Genomic DNA, 23,065 nt, shown 5'->3' with positions numbered 1-23,065 from the left:
TTTCAGCCCACTGGGAGGTGTAAATATGGCAAGACCCTGTTTTCAGCAGGATGTCTCCATTGTCTGGCGGGCAGGGGGGGCGGAAATAATCCTGGAACCAGCAGATGTGATGAGACTACAGCGTGGTGACTTACGAGGCCGTGGGCATTTCTATGTGGTACTGGAAGCAGCAGGAGCTTATAAGGAGCCAGGAAATTAAGGCAGCTGCAGGAAAAATGCAACCTTCTGTTCCATCAACTTAATGCAGGGGCTCAGGGAGCCAGCCCTCTGCTCCCTCCATGTCACAAAGGTGCATGCAGTCACAGCCAGCAGAGCTAAAATGTGTGCTGCACACCCAGCGGTAGGGACCTCGCTCAGGCCTAGTGGGAGCAAACTGTGTAATTGCGGAAGAGGAGGGAGTGGAGAGATGGCTGTCCCCAGCGAGGACAGACTAAGCAATGAGCAATCAGTGCACTTGCACAGGGCCACCATGTCGAGGGGCTTCAAACATCAGGGGAAAAAGGGATGGGCCTCCCAGGAGTCTCATCCAGCCCGCCAGACCATTGACTTTGGCCTGCCACCCCTCATGCTGGAAGGGGGGAAATTCCCCACACACTGTGTGCTGTGACCTGCCGCTGGGCCTGGCAGTAAGAGGCATGCTGCTGACACGGTCACTGCGAGAGGTAGCGGATGGCGCTGCCCTGGGAGCTGTTTGCTTAGAAGCAAAGCATGCTCTGGCTACTGCTGCTGCTAAGTGTTTTGGGAGCTGGGGCTGCTTGCTGTTGCCCCGTGGAAGGGGATGTAACCTCTGAAAAAAATGTCTGGCAGATGGACCCTGTGTCCAGGTGGTTTCGCTCTGAGAGCTCACACAGGGTCGTGCTGGGCAATTGCTCCGTTCCCGCAGGGCAGTGAGGGGTGCTGTCGAGCAACGTGCACACTGGTCCATTCAGGGGGTTAATACTTTCCATATGGTGGTGACACTCAGGTCTGTGGGTCTCTGGTCTGCCCTAGATGGGCACCCGTGTGCATTCCTCGTCCCTCGGGGAGGCCTAACCCCAGCCAGATGAGAGTAAGGACAGCAGGCTGGGGGAACAAGGCATAGATTACACGACGCCCTGTGACTGGGCCCCTGTGGAATCAGGGTCCCCTGGGCTCTGACACCAGGAAGGCTGAGTGTGCGCCTTTGTGCTGCTCAGTGCCGAGGTGAGAGCTGGGGCGCATGCAGGACACATGCCAATCGCCCGTGAGCAGCCTCACACACAGCAGGGTTTTCTTCCCCCGAATGGAAATTGGAAGCCAAAGTGCAGGACACATCTGAATCAAGAGAACGGCCGTACACAGAGCAGAGCAGCTACGCTCACTGCCAGCCCCACTCTGAGGGGTTACTGGAGGATTAACGTTACTGTGAGCATCCTCCGGACAGTCTCCCTGGCTCTGCCCAAACTCAGGGCCTGCAAGGGATCTAGGAGAGAGTCCCGAAAGCCCTGCCTTCGCTGGGTCCCAGGTTCTCACTCCACACGGAGCAGCAGAGGGGGTAGGAGAGGCCGATTCCGTTATGAAAACAAACCCAAGGCTGGATTGTTAGCCGCGACGGCACCTGGAGGATTTTCCCCTCCTGTTTGTGCTCCAGCGTGCTCTAGCTGAGACAGCCAAGCCTCTTCCTCTCATGGAGCCGTCAGCTGGCATTAAAAAGACAAGACAAGCTTGCAGTCAGTTATCGGCCAAAAAAATAATGAAGGAACAAGTCGGCGGAGCAAAGCCGAGTCGCCCGGACCAGCCAAGTGGAGAATTTAATTTCTCGCGGGATCCTCAGCAGTGGAGCGTCTCGTGCTGCAGCCCTGCGCGTGCACGTTGACAGCTCCGACCCAGCGGGGCGAGCAGCTGCCACCACTCCCCGCCACCGCTCTGAGGGGAGTGGGGCACCCGGCGGGGGTGAGGTGGAGGGAGCAGCAGGAATGGGGAACGGGCTGCTCTCGGGTCTCGTTTTCCGGAGCAGGGCTCTGTGATCACAGGAGGCGCGGGGGCGGTTCTGCTTGAGCGTGGAGTTCAGGGGCGATACCGTTCCGCAGGGCGGCTGCTGAGCGCTCTCTCTTCGCTGGACTAAATGCACAAGCCAGTGTGCTGGGGCCTGGGAAGGCTTCTGGCCAGTAATCAAATAACAGCGGGCCTTTGCCATGACCAATCCTGCTGCCCTGTCCTGCGGCCCCCACTGCACTGCGTGCGCGTACGTAGGCCTGTGAGAGAGAAAGATCTTAAAGACAACCCCTGAGGAAGGCATTAAATGCATTGCTACAAATCTCAGTTTAATGAAAATTAATGGTTACTCTGCTAACTGCTGTGATGCAAGGAAATGTAGCTGGGGAAGCATTTTCCAGGCCTCTTCAGGCCTTTCCTATGGGCTGTCATGGGCCACACACATGAACTTGCATGACATTGAAAAGTCTGATGTTGGTTGCTGGCAAAGTCACATGCACAGACAGCCCATGGCCAGCGTGTCATCCAGCAAAGCAGGTGAGTGCCCAGCCCTCCTGTGTGCTGCCTGGGCCCAGAGGGTGGAGCTGGGGAGAGAACCTGAACAAAACTGAGAAGGGGCAAAGACAAGAAGGGAGGGCAAGAGACGTTTGGACCTTTCAGCCTCCCAAAGCAGCCAGGGATGAAAACCACAAACAACGTCCTATCACAATGTCATGTCTCAGCCAACGCGTCATCCTGCCACAATGCTTAAACTCAGCCAGCTCCGGGGTTGCCTGGCAGCCTCATTCAAGGCCATTGTGGTGGGGGGGCTTGGCCATGGCACGGGCCAGGAAAACAAGATTTTCATTTTGTGAAAAACATTGAAATGTTGAAATATGTTTTGTTCCTCGTTGCAACGAAAATGAGACCTCTCAGAAGAGAGTGTGTGCTGGGGTGTTTGGGGGGTTCTCTCTCTCTCTCTGCCCCCCACCTCAATCCACCGCAGAAGAGCCAATAGCCCAGTGGTCAGGGCAACTCAGCTGGGCTGTGGTTCCTCTGGTGTCATGCTCTGCTCTGACTGTGCTGGGAGGCAAACCTGGGTCCCTCTGGCCTCCCACATCCAACCAATATGTTCCTGGGAAAAGTTTCGGTTTTGCCCGATCTGCATTTTCTGACAAAAAAGCATTTTGTTGGAAGATTCCCAACCAGCTCTACTTGGGAGTCACCCTGAGCTGCGGCCTCAGGCCTGCCAGAGACCCCTGAGCACCAGCCTTTCCACGCCCAGTACGCACAGAGCCCCCCTTGCTGTGGATCCTGGGTGTGGAATCACATCGCATCAGAGGCTGCGTGCATGTGACATGATGGCACCTGATTTCTGGCTCAGAAGATCATCACAACTAGATGCACTTGATAAACTCCACTTGACAGGCTCTGACATAAGGGAAGAGACAAAAGAAATCCAAGAGAGGGAATGATAAGGTAACGGATAGGGCAGGCATCAGGAAACAGATCTAATTCTGGTCAGAGGGTGCAGCAGGGGGCTTCTGGGTTTCCAGTCTGCACCCCACGCCCATTCTTCAGAGACGGACCAGCCTCCGTATTGTCATTAAAAAACAACCGACAGGAAGCTAGTGCTGGAGTACGGTGCCCAACGGCCCACTTAGCCCTCCGCAGGGAAGGAGAAATCCCTGGTATGTTTAGAAAGCAGTCCCAGAATACACTGTTCAGCTGGGGCCCACCAGAAAACTGACTGAAAAACAAAGCAACTTTTAGAAATTCAAGTTAGCAGAGGCCTTTTAACATGTAAGTACTCATACAGCTTGAAACAGACCATGCCCAAAAAGCAATGGGGGAATCACTAGTTACTTAAATGGAGCAACAGCATAATATTAGGAGCAGTGACCGGGGAGGGGGTTCAGCTGCTCGCAGGCCGGGACTGGACGTGCATTCTCAGTAACTGAGCAGACACCTGTGCAGTTAACTCTGGCAAACGGACAGAGATGTTTTGGAGAGTTTAGTGGGGCTATTTGAACTCAAGAATGATCCACCAAGCGGATTATCTCCAGGCACTTCAGTGCTGCTTTGGAAGGCTTTATCAGTAATGGTCAGAAGGGCACATGTACTAGCAGGATTCAGGTTCTCAAGGATTCAGGAAATTGCCATGGAGCTGAAACGCCATTCTGTCTAGCTTTATCAACCTGCAGATGAAATGGGACAGAACTGCCTTGCCTGCGACCCCCTGGCCATGACTGGGTAAATCGTTGACAGGTGAGATGGCTTGGCTTTGCCTGCCTTGTCTATTTCCAACAGCAATGGCTGAGCATGAACCTGCGTCACCTCCCGGAGCCCTCCCGCCACACAGAGGCCTGAGCCACTACTCAACCCAGGGGATTCAGGCGCTTGGACTGGTTGTGCATTTTATATAGCACAGCTTGTACTGCGGAGAGCAGGTTTCCAATAAGCCAGAGAACAAGCAGATGAAGTTGTGACAAGGTCAGAACTTTGAAGGGTACTTTCATCCTGCCATTTATCCAAAAGATAAGGCAAGTTCCATCAATAGTTACTACACAAGGGAGTTTGCCAAGCGCGTGGGTCCCAACCTTTCTACCAGCCTGTCAGACTAAGACAACGCCCCACCCGCGCCGCTAGCCTGGGGATGTGCTGTGCTGCAGCCCAAATTCTATTGCAGTGGTGGACCAGAGCCTGACCAGAGGTGCACCATGACATCTCGCAGAACCTTCCGCAGGAGCCCGAGGTGCCAGCAGGGTTGTGGAGACCCGCCACTGAGAGTCACAACACCGAGCAACACTGTTCCCTGGTATTTAGCCTGACAGTTCTATCTAGGGGAGGGAGAGGGTGATGAGGGCCCAAGGCAGAACATCCAGCAGTCTCACATTCTAATAGCTGAAGAAGATTGGGTGAGGCCATGTGAACAGTCTGCTGAGAGCTGGGGGTGACAGAGCTGCTATCTTGGATTTAATGGCCTCACTGATCAAATCCCAGCAAAGGAGAACGGATTCCCTATGGCTGAACATCAGGATTGCCTGGCAGCCTGCGTGGCACTGGGCAATAGAAAAAAAAATCTTCTAAAGCTACTTTAACAATTTGGAGTATTTAATCAGCATTCTGAGCTGCAGTCCAGGGGGTCTGGCTCAGCCCCATCTACAGCATTTAATCTGGGGGCTAATACAGGAGGTCAAGAGAAGTGTGTTCTGCCTTCCCGTAGCCAAGCCACGAGCAGTCACACTAAGATTGGATGGGCTTTGAAGTCAACAGGAAAGGACACATCAGCCATGACTCATATCAGCACTAGGGACACTGCATCGTGGGATATCTCACAGACAGTAGATGACATCAGGGAACTCAAACGTGTGCTGAGAAGAATGTCAAAGTGACCTTCTGAGAGATCCTTCCAGACCCGTGAACAAAGGCAGACAGAAGGCAGGAGATTCTGGAAATGAACCGCTGGCAAGGTAGGTAGAGTATGGTGGAGGGTTTGGGTTTTGTGGAACATCAGTCCCCCTTCTGTGCAGACAGGGGGCTGTACAGGGTGGATGGTGTCCGCCTCATCATAAGGGGGACCAATCCCCTCAGGGACCGGGTGCCTGGAGCACTCAGGAGGGCATTACACTAATAACAGGGGAGGGTAAAAAGAGAGAAGATCTGAGCGCTCAGCATGAAATTGAGATGTTGAGAATAAAATTAATCAAGGAACCAAAGAACGTGCAGAGAAGAAATGTGTTAATTGCTTATACACCAAAGCTAGGAGCCTGGGTAACAAATAAGAGGGATTGGAATTGGTCATTTATGGGCATAAATTTGATCTAGTTGGTGTTACTGAAACCTGGTGGAATGATTCACACAACTGGAAAGTTAAAATCAATTATTACAATCTATTGAGGAAGGATTGAATGGTTAAAACGGGAAAGGGAGTGGCAGTGTATGTCAAAAAATGGCATTACCTGTTTCCAAGTCACCGATAACTCGGAAGAAAATGATCTTGTTGAATGCTTATGGAACAATGTCCTAACAGATAGAGCACAAGACAGGACACTAGTTGGTATCTGCTACAGCCCCCCAGATCACACTAGGGAACAGGATGACCAGCTCCTTACTCACCTATCTATAATATGTCAGGAAAAAATGCTACTTGATCCTGGGGGATTTCAATTTCAGTGACATACACTAGAGGTCTCATGCTGCCAGCCCTAAAACATCCTTTAGTTTCTAAATAGTAGAGATGACAATTTCCTAACTCAAAAAGTTTTGCATCCAACATGGGGAATTCCATATTAGACCTCATCTTGACAGGTAAAGAGGAACTGATCACAGAATTAAATATTAATAGTAACTTAGGTACAAGTGATCATGGATTTGATATAAAGTGCAAAGATCATATAAATTCAGATTAGTAATATATGTATACTTCGTGCTTTAAAATGGCCAGTTTCACAAAGCTGAAAACAATTATGAACCATATTATCTTGGAGGAAGAATTTAATTAGAACAATGTGAACGATAATTGGGAATTGTTTAAGAACACTTTATTAGATACGTAAAAAGCCACAATCAAGGAAGAATGCCGTTTTTGTTAAAAAAACCCAACAACCTGGTTTAGAGGGTAAGTGAAGGCCGGTATAAAAAAAATCTAACAAATGGAAGAAAGAGGAAGCTGATCATAATTACTATAAATCAGAAGGTAGGAACTGTGGAAAATTGATAAAGGAGGCAAAGGGATGCCTGGAGAAATCTATGGTCAGCAGAGTTAAGGATAATAAGGAAGTTTTAAAAGTATATTAGGAACAAAAGATTTCTAACAATAGTAGTTGTCCATTACTAGAAGTAAATGTAGAATTACCAATAACAATGCTGAAAAGGCAAAATAAATATTCAATAAATATTTCTGTTCTGTTTTGGAGGGGTAACAGATAATGTAGTTATATCATATGATTACACTCATTCCATTCCATTAGCATTCCAGGAGGATTTTAAACAGCAGTTACTAAAGTTAGATATTTTTGAATTAGCAGGTCCAGAGAACTTGCATTCAAGAGTTTTGAAAGAGCTGGCTGAGGAGCTTGCTGGACTGTTAGTGTTGATTTTCAATAAGTCTTGGAATACAAGAGAAGTTCCAGAAGACTGGAAGAAAGCTAATGTTGTGCCAATATTTAAAAAGGGTAAACAGGATGACCCAGTTAATTATAGGCCTGTTAGTCTGACATCAATCCCAGGCAAGATAATGGAGTGGCTGACACGGGACTTCATTAATAAAGAATTAAAGGAGGATAATGTAATTAATGCAAATCAACTTGGCTTTATGGAAAATAGATCCTGTCAAACTAACTTGATATCTTTTTTTTTTACGAGATTGCAAATTTAATTGACAAAAGTAATAGTGTTGACTTAATATACTTAGTCTTCTGTAAGGCATTTGATATGGTACTGAACAACATTTTGATTAAGATATAAACTTAACTTGGCGCACATTAAATGGCTTACAAGATGACTAACTGATAGGTCTCATAATGTAACTGTAAACAGGAAATCATCATCAAATGGGTGTTTTTCTAGTGGGGTCTCACAGAGATCAGTTCTTGGCCCTATGCTATTTAACATTTTTAACAGTAACCTGGAAGAAAACATAAAATCATCACTGATAAAGTTTGCAGATGATGCAGAAGTTGGGGGAGTGGTAAATAATGAAGAGGAGAGGTCACTGATTCAGAGCAATCTGGATTACTTGGTATGCTGGGCACAAGCAAATAATATGTGTTTTAGTGTGTGTAAATGTAACATATACATCTAGGAACAAAGAATGCTGGGCATACTTACACGATGGGGACTCTATCCTGGGAAGCAGTGAGTAAAAAAGATTTGGGGGTCATGATAGACAATCAGCTAAACATGAGTCCCTAGTGCGACACTGTGGCCAATAGGGCTAAGGCAATCCTGGGATGCAGAAATAGGGGAATCTTGAGAAGGGGTAGAGAGGTTATTTTACCTCTGTATGTGGCACTGGTGTGACAGCTTCTGGAATACCATGTCCCGTTCTCGTGTCCACAATTCCAGAAGGTTGTTGATAATTTTGGAGAGGGTTCACAAGAATGATTAAAGGATTAGAAAAATGTGATAGACTGAGCTCTGAGTCTATTTAGCTTAACAAAGAGACGGTTAAGGGGTGTGTTTTGATTGCAGTCTATAAGCATCTACATGGAGAGCAAGTATTTAAACTTGGGCTCTTCAATCTAGTAAAGACAGCTCTAACACAATCCAGTGGCTAGAAGCCGAAGCGAGACAAATTCAGGCTGGAAATAAGGCTACAGTTTTAGCAGCGTAATTAACCACTAGAACAATTTACCAAAGATCACGGTGGATTCTCCATCACTGACACTTGTAAAATCAAGGTGGGATGTTTTTCTGAAGCTCTGCCTTGGGAATGTTCTGGGGCAGGTCTCTGGCCTGTGTCACACAGGAGGTCAGCCTAGCTGATCACAATGGTCCCTTCTGGCCTTGGAATCTGTGAATCCACATGTATAAAATAAAGGGCTAATGGGCCAAAGTGCTGAAAGATGCTTAGACGCCTCCTAATTCTGAGGACATTGCCAGACCAAGGTGATATTGTAACAAATGGGCTGAACCAGCCTGCAACGTTTCTGCATGAGAAAATCAGGGGCCAAGTTTCAGCCCTGTGCAAATATTTACAACCAAGTTATAAACCCCTGTAAAATGCTGATGGACCCTTAACTACAGCAGTGCTGACAGGTACCACCATAATGAATGTGCCGAATGACCTACCAAGCAAAGTTATTGAGGCAAAAAGCACCACAGTCATTCAGCAAACAATTAGAGAGCATCCTGGTGGGGACAGAATACTAACAAGGAAAGAGCTGGGAGAGCTGAGTAAGCACCCGCCTTGCCCCCAACTTCCTTCTCTTTCCAGCCTGGGCTCTGACCTGCAGTAGCAGGACTTGCTGGAATTTCAATAAAGCTTTTGGAGATTGTTATGCTAAATGAGAAAAAACAGTAATTGCCTTTACCACATTGAAAACTCCAGATATATAACTTGGAGAAATATAATTAGCTGCTAACTTCAAAGATGCATTGGAATTTTTGTAATGGGCATTGAGGCCCTGTATTTAAAAAAAAACTAAAAGAAAAATGATACACTCATGCTTGTAAATGGAACTAGACTCAAACGTTTTCAATGAGGATTCTCTTTGTATCTACAGCTAACAATAAAAATACTCATGTACCAGTACCTTACTGTTCAAAAGGCAGACACTGTGTGGGAAGGTTTTAGTGAATAAATATTAGAAAAAATTACTTTTTCCTTATGAACAAAGCCCATCCTGTTATTGAAAAAGGGAAACTGATATTTACACTGTTTACTGTTTAATATTTAATGGGTTTCTAATACCAAAGAGAAATCCTTATATCAAGGCTGCACAATACTTGCAAACACTGCTAGTTACCCCTTGGCACTATATAGAGGAGGGACGGGGGGGTTGTATCAGTGACAAAGTATAAAATATTACATTGAGTTCATTCTACACCAAGAGAAAATGCACTTGTTTGTGATGTTCCATTATATCTCTGCACTTCCTTACCTTTCATTAGGACATCCATTTATAAATTAACTCACTCTTTGGCTCTTGCAAACCTCCAGCATCTTTCTGCTTGATTAGCCTTTCCCCAAGTAACTGCCCAGGTGTCTCACAAAGCTAATTGCCCACCAGAGCAGCTTAAAAAGAAACCCCAAGAAGACCACAAATAAATAATAGGGGAAAAAGCTGGTGGGGGGGGGGTTGTTCCTGCCAGTTTTATTGAATCTTTCAGAGGCAGGGAAGTTTAGCGAGAGGTCATTCCTTCTTGGGAAGAGAGGCAACAAGGAGTCCAGCATCCCAGGACACATCTCTGCTCAGAGGATTCAGCTAGAGGAGCTAGTGGGTTCGCTAGCAAGGGCTAGGGACCAGGAATAGGCTTAGAGAAGGGGGAAGTGCAGCTCATCTGTTGGGATTCTCAGGCAATAGGAGCTATGGGGATACCTCTCTTTCCTTATATGCCTTGCCACCTGCCCATCCCTCCCCGTTATCTCTTTGTATTACTGTAGTATCTAGCAAGTCTTGCCCAGCTAGAGGCTCATTGTTTTGGGTGCTACATGGGCATAGAGTGAGAGACAATCCCTGCCCCACGGCTCCTATAGTCTAAATAGGCAAGATGGGGAGGGAATGCAGGACACTGCCCTGGCCCAATACAGCTATGTAGCATAGCTAGGACTAGAACACAGGTCTGCTGACTACCAGCCTAATTCCTCAGCCCCTAGAGCACCGCTACATCCACATCCCTGCATTGGTAACAAAGGGCCAACCCTTACCCATGGGTTAATCCACCCACCAACCAAGCTGAGTCTACAGCCCCAAGGGAGCCCAGTGGGGAAACCACATTTCCCCAGCCCCATGGAGTTATCAGACTTCCCTAGAAGAAAGGCTGCAGCTGCCAGCCTTTATAAGAAGAGACACAGGTGTGGAGAATAAGGCTGAGGGGTGCAAACCCAGCTGCTTCACTGCTCAGAAACCCAGAGGAAGGAACCCCTTTCTCTCTGAGTGAGAGGAGTCTGGGTGGGGAGCTCCCCCAGCCCCCTCCTGCCTTGTTAGGGTGGAGTGAGTGTGATTGGCCCCTCCCAATGACATCACCCTGCAGCCGGCCAATGGGCTCCGGGGTGAGCTCAGGTTGCACTGCCTTCTCTGATATAAAGGAGGAAGGGCGGGGTAGGTAGGGCTTCTTATAGCTTGCTAGGCTGTAGCTTGGGTCAGTGCTGTTAGGTGGGTATCAGACGGGTTCTTGTTCTGTGTGGTGTTTGGGGATTAGTGTAGTGATGTGGGGAGAAATACAGAGAAGTTACATAGGCTTCTTGTGAATGACCCTTGTTTCATTTCTGGGAGCAGGGTTAGTGCAGTGTTTCAGCAGGATATCTATTGTCTTTTGCTCTCCTAAAGCAGCATGAAAAGAGCCCAACAGCAGGGGCTTTCTTTTATTTTAGAAAAACTGCAGAACTCTTGTTCTATAAGCTAGCCTGCTGGTATCTTAGTTCTTCATCTTCTAGCTGATGTCCGGTTGTGCAGAGTTACAGGAATATGAGAGGAGGGGGAATAAAACTTCACCAGCCTGTTCTGGAACCCAAAGTCAGTTTGAAGAATTAAACCCCTGTGTTTTGGGTGGGGGGAAGAGTATAAAGAACCTTGTGCAGGAGGATGGGTTTGATAAGCATTTCATGTGTATGCAGGCTACTGCTTTACTTCTCTTCTCATTGCACACCTGTCCCTCTCAGTCCTCAGTGATATAGAGCAACTTGGCTGCTTCTCACCCAGCCATACCCCAGACAGATACTTGTTTTCTCTTCCCCTTTCAGCCCCTCTAGCTAGCTTCAGTACGTTGTTCTCCAGTACGTCTGTTGGTTTGACTCAAAGAACATAGAGAAAACAATGTTCTTCTCATGACCAGGGAACCCCCATGTGTAACACTGACATGTGGGGGAGTTAGGCTCAAACATCGAGAGGCAAGAAGCCCTTCAATCAGCTGAGTTTCAGTAGGAACAGACTGCAAGCTTGACGCCTCAACCTCCTGGTGCCAGGGCTGGGCCATCTCTTCCTCTTTCAGACAAGGAAATGGGACTTGATCTCCAGGGACTGGTGCTCTTCATTAGGCTGAGTTGTGCAGGCCTGGAAGGAAAGGGATGGCTGCCATCCAGGCTTCCCTGGAGAGAGCCCACCTGCAGCTTTGGGAAGACAAATTGACTTTGGAAAGCAAGGCAAGGTGGGGGCAAGTGTTTGGAAAGCTCAAGGGGGTAACATCACATGGCTCCAATAACATGTTGCTGCAAGGGGAGTCGGAGACCGACACACACATACTCTTTGTAAGCTCCTCCATAGTGCAGGCAACTGGAGAGATGAGAGAGTCTGACCAGTCCTCTGGAAGAGGCAGTTGAACCAGCCAGGCCAGGCTTGTTTTTTGGTGCTCTATCTTGTGGTTGGCCACTTGCTGAACTGGCCCTCAAGTTGTTGATAAACTCTGGTACAGGCTGTTGTCTTTAAGGAATTTTTGCAGCGCAGTGTGCTCATTTACGATTTTGTCGTAAATGTCAAGAGCTCCTGGAAAGCTTTGCAGAGTCGTGGTGACTCCCTTGTTCTGGCCAGATTCTGATTTAGTAACCGCAGCCTGCCTACCTAGAACTTCCCCCATATCTTCAATTAGACGATATTTTTCTTTGCTTCCTTTCCTAACTTTGGCTTAGTGTTATGCACTGCTAAACTGCTGCTGTGTTCTACCCAGAGGCGGCTGCATTTCAGTGATGAGTGAAGAGATTCCTGTACTGTGAGTTTGTAAGATACTTTGGGATTGTTTGCAATACAAGGGATTATGTGAGATTGTCCTGGTGAGAATGTAGGGGGAATTCAGGTAGGCCTGAACATAACTTCCTGCCCTGTAGCAGAGCCAGGATCCCAGGGCTAACACCACCTCTCCTGCAGAAAATGCTACGGGATGTTTAAGGAGTACAAATAGCCAGGACTGGCTCTTGGTCCTATATCTCATCCAAATGACAGTGGCTCCTGCAGCACCATATATTCCAGATAACCCTCCAGCTCCATTTCCTGCTCACAAACCAGACTGGCACAGCTTTGCCCTTTGTTTGCTACTAACTGTTAAGAAGCAATGTACTGTCATAATACAGCTTTCCCTGCAAAGCTTTTTAATGCAGAACAGCCACGCTCTGCGGTTCCCACCACTTATAACAGAGCTGTAGCGAACCCTTCGATGCTCTGCTGAGCAAACTGCTCCAAGCTAAGGAGCTAACTGCTGTTTGCCCATAGGCTCACACTTAATTGCAAGCCTGAATGCACCCATTAGGCTCACATTAAAACCCCCACCAGTGAGCTCATGGAAAACGTAAAACTTTTTTGCACTGGCTGCTGGAACCAAAGGAGCTGGGCAGAGAAGGGAGGGTGGGTGGAGCTGGGGAGCAGTGTGCAGATTGGGGCAGTGCAGAGAGGCTGGGATGACGGCTCAGGTCTGGGGTGTAGGAAATGTCTGGGCTGTGAACACTTTTCTGAATCTGCAAAGACCGCACATGGCACCCCGGACAGACAAGAGACCCTTTGAGGAAGGCTTGGGGTAATTAACAGGAGACAGCTGAGGCCAGTGAAACAAACCCATCTGCTGCATATAACAGAACACTGCATAGGTTTCTCACATACATACTCCCACACACCTAACCCAGATGGTATTGCAGCAAATCACAAGCCTTGGGCCAGAGGAGATCTCCCTTGGTGAGCAATATCAGAGAGTCCTGTAGCTAGGTCCACAGCAAAGCTAGAGCATGGGAAAAATAGAGAGGAAATGGAGAAATTAGGGGGTTTAATGCCTTAATCCCACCCCTTGCAAGTCTCCATCCTTTGGGGTGACATAATACAACAGACGATGTTACCTAGTGGGCAGAGCAAGGGAGTCAGAATTCCCAGGCTCTGTTCTAGGCTCTCTTTTGCTGTGTGACATTGCGTGAAAGCCTTCACCTCTGAGCCTCAGCTCGCCCATATGTGGAGAATGTCTCACTGCCCGTGGAGGGGAAGGATGGATGTATTCATGTCTGCCAGGTTCTCTGAGCCTCTCTGGTGGATGCTGCTGCTCCCAGTGCAAAGGGTCTGGTTTTTCCTAGCCAGCTGGACTCCATGTGTCAGCCAGGCACATAATAAATATAAACAGGGGGAGGGGCCCATCTCACACCACTTCCTGCACATTGCACCCTATAATCGCCTATGAGAAAGGGATCATGGGTCATGCAGTAAAACCCCAGGAGTTTGAGGGGTGGGGGCTGGGAGCTGGAATGAATGTGCTGTTTGTGTTGCATTATCTCAGTCCATCTCTCTGCTCTTAATTGGATTTTTCCAATACCCAGACCTGTGGAGCAATAGCCTGTCTGACGGCCAGTCTTCAGTCCCAAGGCAAACGCCACCCTAGCCGCAGCTAATCAGCATTTCTAGGTGGTGTCACCAGATGAGATTTTTTTTTTTTAAATGCATCTGTTTGTCCAGTCAAATGACCACCGGGTGGCTCCCAAAGATCTTACGCAGACGTGCGAAAGAAGCCGCTTCCTGGCACGGCTGGCTCAAGAGCAGCTGCCCGTTTCTCTGCACCTTGCACAGAGGACAACACTGAGCACTAGTGAGCGAATTGCCCATAATTCATGGCAAGCAGAGCCTCAAGTGACGATGAAGGTCAGCCTATCAGATGTGGAAATAAATTGTATCCTATTACTGCCTCCCACAGCGGGCTCTATTTATAGCAGAGCTTTTCAGAAACTATTTGAACTTTGTTTGATTTTTAGGGGTTTTTTCCTTTTTTATTTAAATGGAAATTACAGTTTGTCAATGGCACATGGAAACCAGCCCAGAGCAGAGTCTAAGGATCGTGTGATGGGATCTGCACAGTCACACAATGGGGAAAACAGCCCCGATTGCAGGATCAGGGCCTAATGCAGTTATATCTACTGGGCTTCCAATAAACAGGAGAAACCCTCTCTGGACACACATGTGTGGGTGAATGAGGCTGGATGGCCTTTAATTTTTTCTTTTCCACATGCAACAGCATCATCCTAAATGCAGGTGGAAAACCCCAAATGCTCCCTCCTTGTGTATCATGCGATGGCCATCTTGCAGCACTGCTCCTAATTGGCAGGCCGCCCCATTTGTGTGGCAGTGGCCAATCGCACAGAGCTAGCCATGAATGACACGAGGAGTACACGCAGCCGGTGCTGCTTACAAGTCCCCAGAGGCTGAGACAGATTGGGAGAAATCTGTTCAAGGGCTGTGAAAGGCCAGAATTCACTATTTGCACCAACCAGTTTAACCTAGGATTCTGCTACCCCACCCAGGAGAGAGCCCCACTTTCCTTTAAACTCATATCCTCTCCTGCAAACGGCCAGGGCTCAGACCCGGCTGTCCCGCATCCGTGCGGCTCCCTTGCCCTGTTAGGCAAGGGGAGCTTCATTCAGAAGGATCCTTTTACATGTCCGTCTGGGGCACTCCCTGAGCTCAGCAGAGACTGTTGGTCTCTGTGCTGAGAGGGCAGGAGCCTGCCATCTGATGGCAGCTCACTGGCACTAGAGACCACACTTTAAATAAAGCAAACTCCAAACAAACCTTTTTCTGCAGGAGCAGCATTTCCAGCATCTCTGAATGTGATTACAGCAGCAGCAAGTGTCTTCCAAGCTCAAATAAGGCCACGTTGCTAACATGGAGGCAAGTGCTAAAGATGAGTAAATGCAATAAACTCTCTTCCATTCTATAGAGGGTTTTATACCATGCTTGTTCCTGGAGTATCCGTGCGCCTTCCGGCTGTGCACTAAAGAACTCAACTACACATCCGTCACGCCTTTCGTTCTCATCCTCTCCCTAGGGGGAGAGGCGTGTGCCGTGGGGTGTGTTGTTGTGGTAGGGTATTTATTTATATATACACATACCTGCCTGGCAGAGCGGAAGCTGGTGAGGTTTGTGATGGTCCTTGGCTCTTGGGGGAGTTCATTCCACAGTTTAACTCTCGGACAGGCACTGGGTCTGCTGAGATTTGAAATGGACAAAGTGACTGTCTTTGGCAGGTTTCAGAGCAGCAGCCGTGTTAGTCTGTACCCACAAAAAGAAAAGGAGGACTTGTGGCACCTTGGAGAGTAACACATTTATTTTGGCCTGTCTTTGGCAGGCCACTCCAGGGCTGTGGCATGTGGGGCACACTTCAAATGGATCAGAAAGCTCATAAAAACCTGGAATGGTCACTTAGACCCTACAGAGGGTGGGGAATGCTACACAGCAGCGCTGCTGTGAACAACGGGACCTGCTATTAGCAGTGGAAAATACTGATACATTTTGCATTAGAAGCATCACTTATATCTGCAGACTAAAGCAGCACCTTTCTCATGCATTTATCCCTCTTATTTACCATGCCATCATAACCCCCAACTGATGGATATTGTTAGCAGGAAGAGATTTGCCATGGAAACAGAACATGTCTCTTTACATTTTTAAAAAAGATTAATAGATCCCAGCTCCATTTCATTATTCTTATATTAAAAAATCATTAGTTTGTGTAATGTGCCCTATGTGGACATAAACATTTCAACCCAGTGACCAAAACACAACAGAGAACACAATTAGCAATGTCTGGCAAAAAATATCCTCGGGAACTTAGATGCAAAAACTCTCCTGTCTCCAGCACCTCAAACTGCATTCGAGTGCAATACACTTCAGTATTTGTGATGAGAGAGTAACACACCGGTTGCTTCTAAAATTCTATATTTGAATAACAAAAATGTATCTTGCCTTTATTTCACCCGCTGACATGTAAGCCACATGTTGGGTAGAGTCACCTCACTGAGATCCGTTTAATTTGAGAGACAGAATCACATCATTGGTACACAGAGGAAAACATTAAAGCAACATTTCCTCCCAAATCCCCATTGTGGCACCCCCTCACCTCCGCCCCCAAGAATCATGGATTTGGGGTAAGTTAAAAATGCTGTGAAATTGCCCTGTTTTACTGTGCAGACTGAGGCAGGATTTTCTCTCTCTCGCCCTGCCCCCTCGCTGTAAACTTCCTTTCCTTTCAGCAAATGACTCCAGTTTCTTTATTGCTGGTGACCATGGAAGTGTACTTTGTAAAATTCTTGGTTTGTACTGACCCAGAACTGTAGCACTCAGAGCTATATGTTGTGTCTTGTGTAACTGCTGGGTCTGTTAAAAGATAAGTGATTCATTTGCTCTGAAAAAATGGCTAGAAGTTTGGCTTTTAAAAAAAATTTCTCAGAATGAGAAAAACAGCTGTCTTTTCAAACTCATAAATTGTGACAGTAAAAGGTTTGGGCAAAACCTATTTTATTGTTCTTGCTGTCAGAAACATAGCTAAGGGCCATGTGACTTAGTAATTACTGTGGACTTTTTTCTGACAATAAACATAAAATTTAAAACTGTATTAAAATCATCTGACAATTTTTATGCTTTAACAGCTGAGAGTGAATAATGTTTTTTGCATATAAAATGCACTCTTGTCAACTTATAAAACTGTCAGACATAAATTCATCAAAAAAGATGATATAATTAAAAGTCACTTTTCTTTCTGCAGTTTTGTCGGAATTATTTGTTTGTCACTTTTTTCAGTACTAAATTACAGCATTCAGAGACAACTTTCTTTGTTAAAAGACTATTATGAAATGTATGATTCTTACAAAGGAACCCTAACTTTCTCTTCCAATATATCAATTCAATATCGCTTACTTTTCTGAAAACACTTTAGACAGTGCTCTCTGTTTAAAAAGCTATTTTATTCTGAAGATGAACTGGAACATTAATGGAAAGCATCCAAATGTAAAATGATATTTTTATCATTGAGTTGCATATAATTTGTGGCAAATCAGTGAAAACTAATTTGAGTTTGCACTAAAGGAAATGGTTAGCATTTCAGATATGCTAGAAAAGTGAGCCACACTAGTATTTAAAAAACAGTAATAGTATTTAATACTTATCCTACAACAACCACCTAGCAGAGATGCCAGCCCAGTATGATGTAGAAGATAGATATTCACTAAGGACCTCAGCCAAATGTGTAGCAATGGTAAAGAAAACTTGACACCAACAGACTGCTGGCAGGTATATGGTGAGGACCCAGAGTCTCACAGAAGAATGTATTAATACATTAATGTACAGTGCTGTCCTTTCTATGTTCAGCTATTGTCACTGATTCTTTGCCACACTTAGTAGGAAAGAGACCATGACAATGATGGGCAAATAGAGAGGACTTCCATAAAGTGACATCTTAAAAAGATGATCGTTCTTAGGACCAGATCTTGTCCCTATAGAAATCAATGGGAGCTTTTCCATTGACATCAGCAGGAGCAGTGCAGGATTCATATTCAAGAAAGGCAGAAGTACAGAGGCTACATTATCACCCTTATCCCTAAAGGGAAGAGGCTTTGACAGCATGGGTTATTTTAATGAATTGTCATTGTGCTTTTGTGATGAGAAACAGTAAATTTATTGGAGTTTGGTAGATTTGGGGTGTTGGATTTTCAAAAGACTGGAGGTAATAATGGTTTATTGATCTGTTGTTAAGTTATTGGAGACTTAATGGAGGTAATAAACCAATGGTACATACTGTGGCTGGGTGACAATTCACACTTGGAGACTAATTAAATGAGAATTCCTCAAAGTACACAAAAGGGTGAAGGCTGGGGGTAGCCCTGGTGCAGAGGAGTCCTTTGTGTTGTAGGGCAGGCCAGGGTGGCTCAGGGATGCTTCAGACAGGCTAGCAGTACCAGTAGAGCGACTTCTTTCTCTCTCTCTTTTTTTTTTTTTTTGCACAAGACATGCAGTCATCTAGAAAAAGTGAAAAGAAAAGGAGGACTTGTGGCACCTTAGAGACTAACCAATTTATTTGAGCATGAGCTTTCGTGAGCTACAGCTCACTTCATCGGCATGAAGTGAGCTGTAGCTCACGAAAGCTCATGCTCAAATAAATTGGTTAGTCTCTAAGGTGCCACAAGTCCTCCTTTTCTTTTTGCGAATACAGACTAACACGGCTGTTACTCTGAAACCTAGAAAAAGTGAAAGCACATTTGTGCCATGCTGCCTTGCTGTCAGATTTATTTGGGGGAATTTTTTTGGCACAATGAAAACACGGGCCTGGAGTGGTCCAGTATTGATGCTGTCTGCAGGACACTTCTTTGGAGGTCAGACACGTGTTCTCCTGCCTCCCATTGCTGGCTCCAGAGGCTGCTGTATTTATCATTTATGCAGGCTTGCAGGATGCTTTGCAGATAAATAGAGATCTGCTCCTTGTTCAGAAGAACTTAGGGTGTAAATTACATATGAGCTGATGGGGAGATGCCAAAGTACAATGAGGAGGAGGGTTAAAAGGAGCACTGGGTCTTACATGCCGTCCCTGGGGTTTTACTTGGTGAGCATCATGTTAGTTGCATTTTGGTTTTGTAAAAGACTCATTTGATTACTTTGCAGGTGATATTTCAACGGGGGTACAGGTCTGACAGGTCTGGTTCTCACACGCACTTCTGACGGCAGTTCCCCTTGTTTCCGTGGGTGCCTTTCCCCCGGGAGTTGGGGAGGCAGAGCTGATAGGCGGTTGCCATAAGTATGATCACTTAGCATTGTAATTATCTGTGATTTATCCTGCTTCTGCTGAAAAACCGTGCAAGCCTTTTCCGGACTGTTCGTCTTCCTGCTTTCCTCTCTTGTTCCTGCATAATGTGAACTGACATGAGCCATTGTTGAGGGGGAAGAGAATGGGTGTGGGGGCTGAAGGGGTATTTAATGATGGGAGTGGGATTAGTTGGAAATCTCCTGGCAGAGGACAAGATCTCGCCAGGCTGGAGGTCAGTGAGGAACCTGGTAAGACTCTGGGATTAGAGGGCACTGGAAGATGCCACAGTCACGGCTGATCTGGAGGTTTACAGTGGGAATGATTCTGGTTCTGGCATTGCCCCACCCAGAGCTCTTCCTTCCCAGAAGGATGCTCGTGAAGATGTCCCCATCATGCTGCCTGTAGAATCACACCACTCCGCCATGCAGCGCTTGGTTAAGGCCTGAGGACGGGAGGGTTTCTTAGCTCTAACCCTGTTTGCCCCGTTGGCACGATTGTTTGGAAAACAGGATTCCAAAGGCAAGGTGGTTCCTGCCCTGTGTTGAGGGATCTTTCCATGGTGCCGAGGGGGCTATAGTCCCCCAGGCAGGAGCATCTATTAGTGTCAGGGCTTTAAGTTGAGGAAACACGGCCAGGAACGGAGTGAGGACAGTTAACCTTTTCATCCCCTGCTGCAGACCCCTAGATCCTTGTACCCAAAAAGGCCTCCATCTGAAAGGGAAATTGCAAGTGACAGTAAACTGTTCTCATGCTATCAAGGCATTGAGACCTATCACTCTGATTCTGGGGCCCTGTTCCTGCACACTGAGGCTGCATCATGGGGTAATCCCCAGAAAACCCAAATGACAAGCTTTTAAAAAAATAATTTTGAAAACTGTTAATACCTGGTAAATTCTCCAGGACCTCAATAGCTCCATGATTTGAAAAGTTCATGCTCCATTAAAAACAGTTATTTAATACAATAATCATTCAATTAAAAGCCTCTTGAAGCAGCTGCCAGAGCCTATTTGTATCATTACAGTATTTTAACTGTAAAAGGGCTAAATACAGAATAGCCAACTGTGATTGTCAAGAAAATGTTATGGTAAAATTAGCAGATAGAATTATGAAGTCTCCAGTGATGGAGAAAACCCTTGGCCTGGAACTAGAAGGGCAGATACAATGGGAGGGGCTTGAGCGTCCCACGAGTCAAGGGACGGGGGCTGTCCATAAACCTATAACACATTCCCAGGTGAGTGGGTGGGTCATCAGTTTTGCATGTTTGTTTCAGAGTCACAAAGTGACAGAAGAGGTGGGATGTGTTAGATACTGTATGGATAGCCCCAGAGCTACGCAGGAGTTCGAGAGTGCTGCTCTCAGACAGAGCTGGAGCTAGTGGTCACCGACTCTGAAGAATCTCCCAATTCCCAGCATGGGGAAGTGGTGCCATGACAGTCAAGCAAAAGCAAAAGGGGGATTAATTAAAGCTGCTGTTTTAGGGGCTGATTTGTGGGGAAAATAAACTTGCCGAAACTTTAGTCCCAGTCTGGAACCAGGTTTTAACCTTTTTCTGGTTTGAATTTGTTTGAGTTATGGCTTCTTTCCTCTCCCTGCATTCTGAAAGATCATCAAACTCCCAGAGCCACATACAACTGGACATGAATGCAGTCTGTTTATGGGGCACCTGATATCAGAATAGCAGGGATGCTGCCACAGGTCCGACTATAAGTATAATAATAGATCTGTGGGTGAGTTTGGGTGCAGGATTGAGGGGCATTGGCAGAGCTGTGTTCCCTCACCATGCCTGCCTGGCTCTAACCAGTCTCCCTGGTCCCTCATCTTGCTTCCCTAAAATTAATTTGATTGGAAAACCTTCCCGGGTACTTGTTTGACTCAGTATTTTGTTCTACAGTGCATCTTCCCTTGTCAGTGATTTCCCAAACCTTGGTTTCAAAAAAAGTAACCAGAAATGAAAATGCATTAATTTGCGACCAGTGAAAAATATGGGGATAGATTGTGCATTCATTGTTCTGGGTGTGGATACCCCGCCAGAAATACTCCATAATATTAGGGGTTTCCATGTTACACCCATAACAGGGATATACAAGGTATTTTTCCATGAGCCACTGATCAGATTCATGGAACTAACTGCACATTTTCCTGATGAAATGCAAAAATATTGTCCTGTTTAATGTTCAATTTGCTATGCAAGTCTTTGTAAGGAAAATGCACACTTGATCTTCAGTCACTTTCACCATTTTAAAACAAATAAACTGCTCTGTAAACTACAGAGAAATCGATCCACATAGTGTGCGCATTTGTGCTATTCATGGCCACTTGGAAACCACTGAGACACAAGAACGCCATTCTGCACCGAGCTCCTTTTGCGGGAGGAATGGGGCTGGACCCTTTCAAGACCAATCCAAAGCCTCCGTTTCTGTTCCGGAATTGAAGCCACACATTGGAACTGGCTGACTTTGTCTCCACAATAAAACTGTGGTTCTTCTGGGTAGGACTCTGGGATTTGTGTAGTGAATTAATTCCAATCCCTTCTGTCCTCACTGGGTATTTGAACTGATCTGGGGGGATTGATGGGTTTGTTTTAATGCTTGAAGTATTATCGGGGATGCCAGAGCATTGGATGGGCACTCTTTGGTTACAGTCTGCATAAATCTAAATGAGTAACTAGCCTGCTGAGCAGAGGGCAGTCCCTGAGAATGCTCCCATGGTAGCGTTCGCTTGCTCAGTCAGATCCATGGCCTCACCAACTGCGTCCTGCTTTTTGTTCCTTGGTAACTCTGCAAGCACGATGACTGATTCCACACTCTGAAGGGTTTAACCCAGGAGGCTAGGTTTTGCTGGGACTTAGGTAAAGAATATTTTAGTGAGTAAAATGCAAAGTAAAGTCCCCATATTTCTACTGTGGGCATCCATATACTTGTTGGCTTTTGCTACCTGAGGATAAAGATAATTGTCATCAGTGGTTCTTCAGGAGGGTGCTGAAGAGGAAAAACAGCTGAATAAAGCCACTGCTGTAGATTTCTACTGGCATTTCCATAGTCCCAACCCTGTACTTTATCTTGTTACATAGGTGCCATCACATAAATATTCCAGTCACTATTGCTTACTGTCAGACCCAATTTAGAAAAGTACCTGTCTGCTACAAATATTTTATAGTACTTGAATATGCAATTTATGTAACATGCCCAGCAAAAAATCCATTATACGGTTTTGTCTAATTGAAATTCTGGCATTGTAACAGTAGGAAAAAAATTAAATTATTATTCCAGAAAGTTAGTCTATTATGAAGCCCTAACTGCTCTCGCTCAGAGAAAGGCAGCAGTGTCACAAGCCCAGCTTTGGGAGCAATGCCGGCCCCTTCCAAGCCAGCCAGCATTCTCCCCATTTTATTGGGAAAATCCGGCTTCTCTGTGCAAACTGTCTGTGTGGTTATTTGTCTCCTTTCCGAGCCATTGCCCCTGTGTGGTGACTGCTCTGTGGCAGCCCCTAGGGTTAGTGACCAGTGGGAGGGTAAATGTTAGATATTCCAGGGGGTTTTCCTTTCCAATATTCCCTGTCACGGAATATAAAGATTTCAAATTTTGCAGGAGAGGAAAAAAAGGGTAAAAAAAATCTCCCCTCCCCGCCCCCCAGTCCGAGGCCAAGCATTTGCTTTTTAGAGAGATGGTCAGAATTTAACACTTCTAATTGCTTCTGGTAACAGATTCCTACCAGAAACCCATCTTCCACTTTGGGACAGGACTCTCCCCTTATAAATTAATCCCACTGTCCTTTACACACCCAGGCTGCCATTGAATGCCCATCACAGGGGTCTCTGGGTTGAAGTTAATTTATATTTTGTTAAATTGCTTCTCTTCCCTTTGCTCTGATTAGGTCTGTCCTGAGTAAATTAGTGAGTTCATTGATCTGAACAGCTGGAGAAGGATGAAATGTATGT

This window comes from Lepidochelys kempii, chromosome 16, assembly GCF_965140285.1.
Source record: "Lepidochelys kempii isolate rLepKem1 chromosome 16, rLepKem1.hap1, whole genome shotgun sequence".
Classification (NCBI taxonomy): Eukaryota; Metazoa; Chordata; order Testudines; family Cheloniidae; genus Lepidochelys; species Lepidochelys kempii.
The sequence above is the reverse complement of the archived record's forward strand: the minus strand, read 5'-3'. Positions refer to the sequence as shown.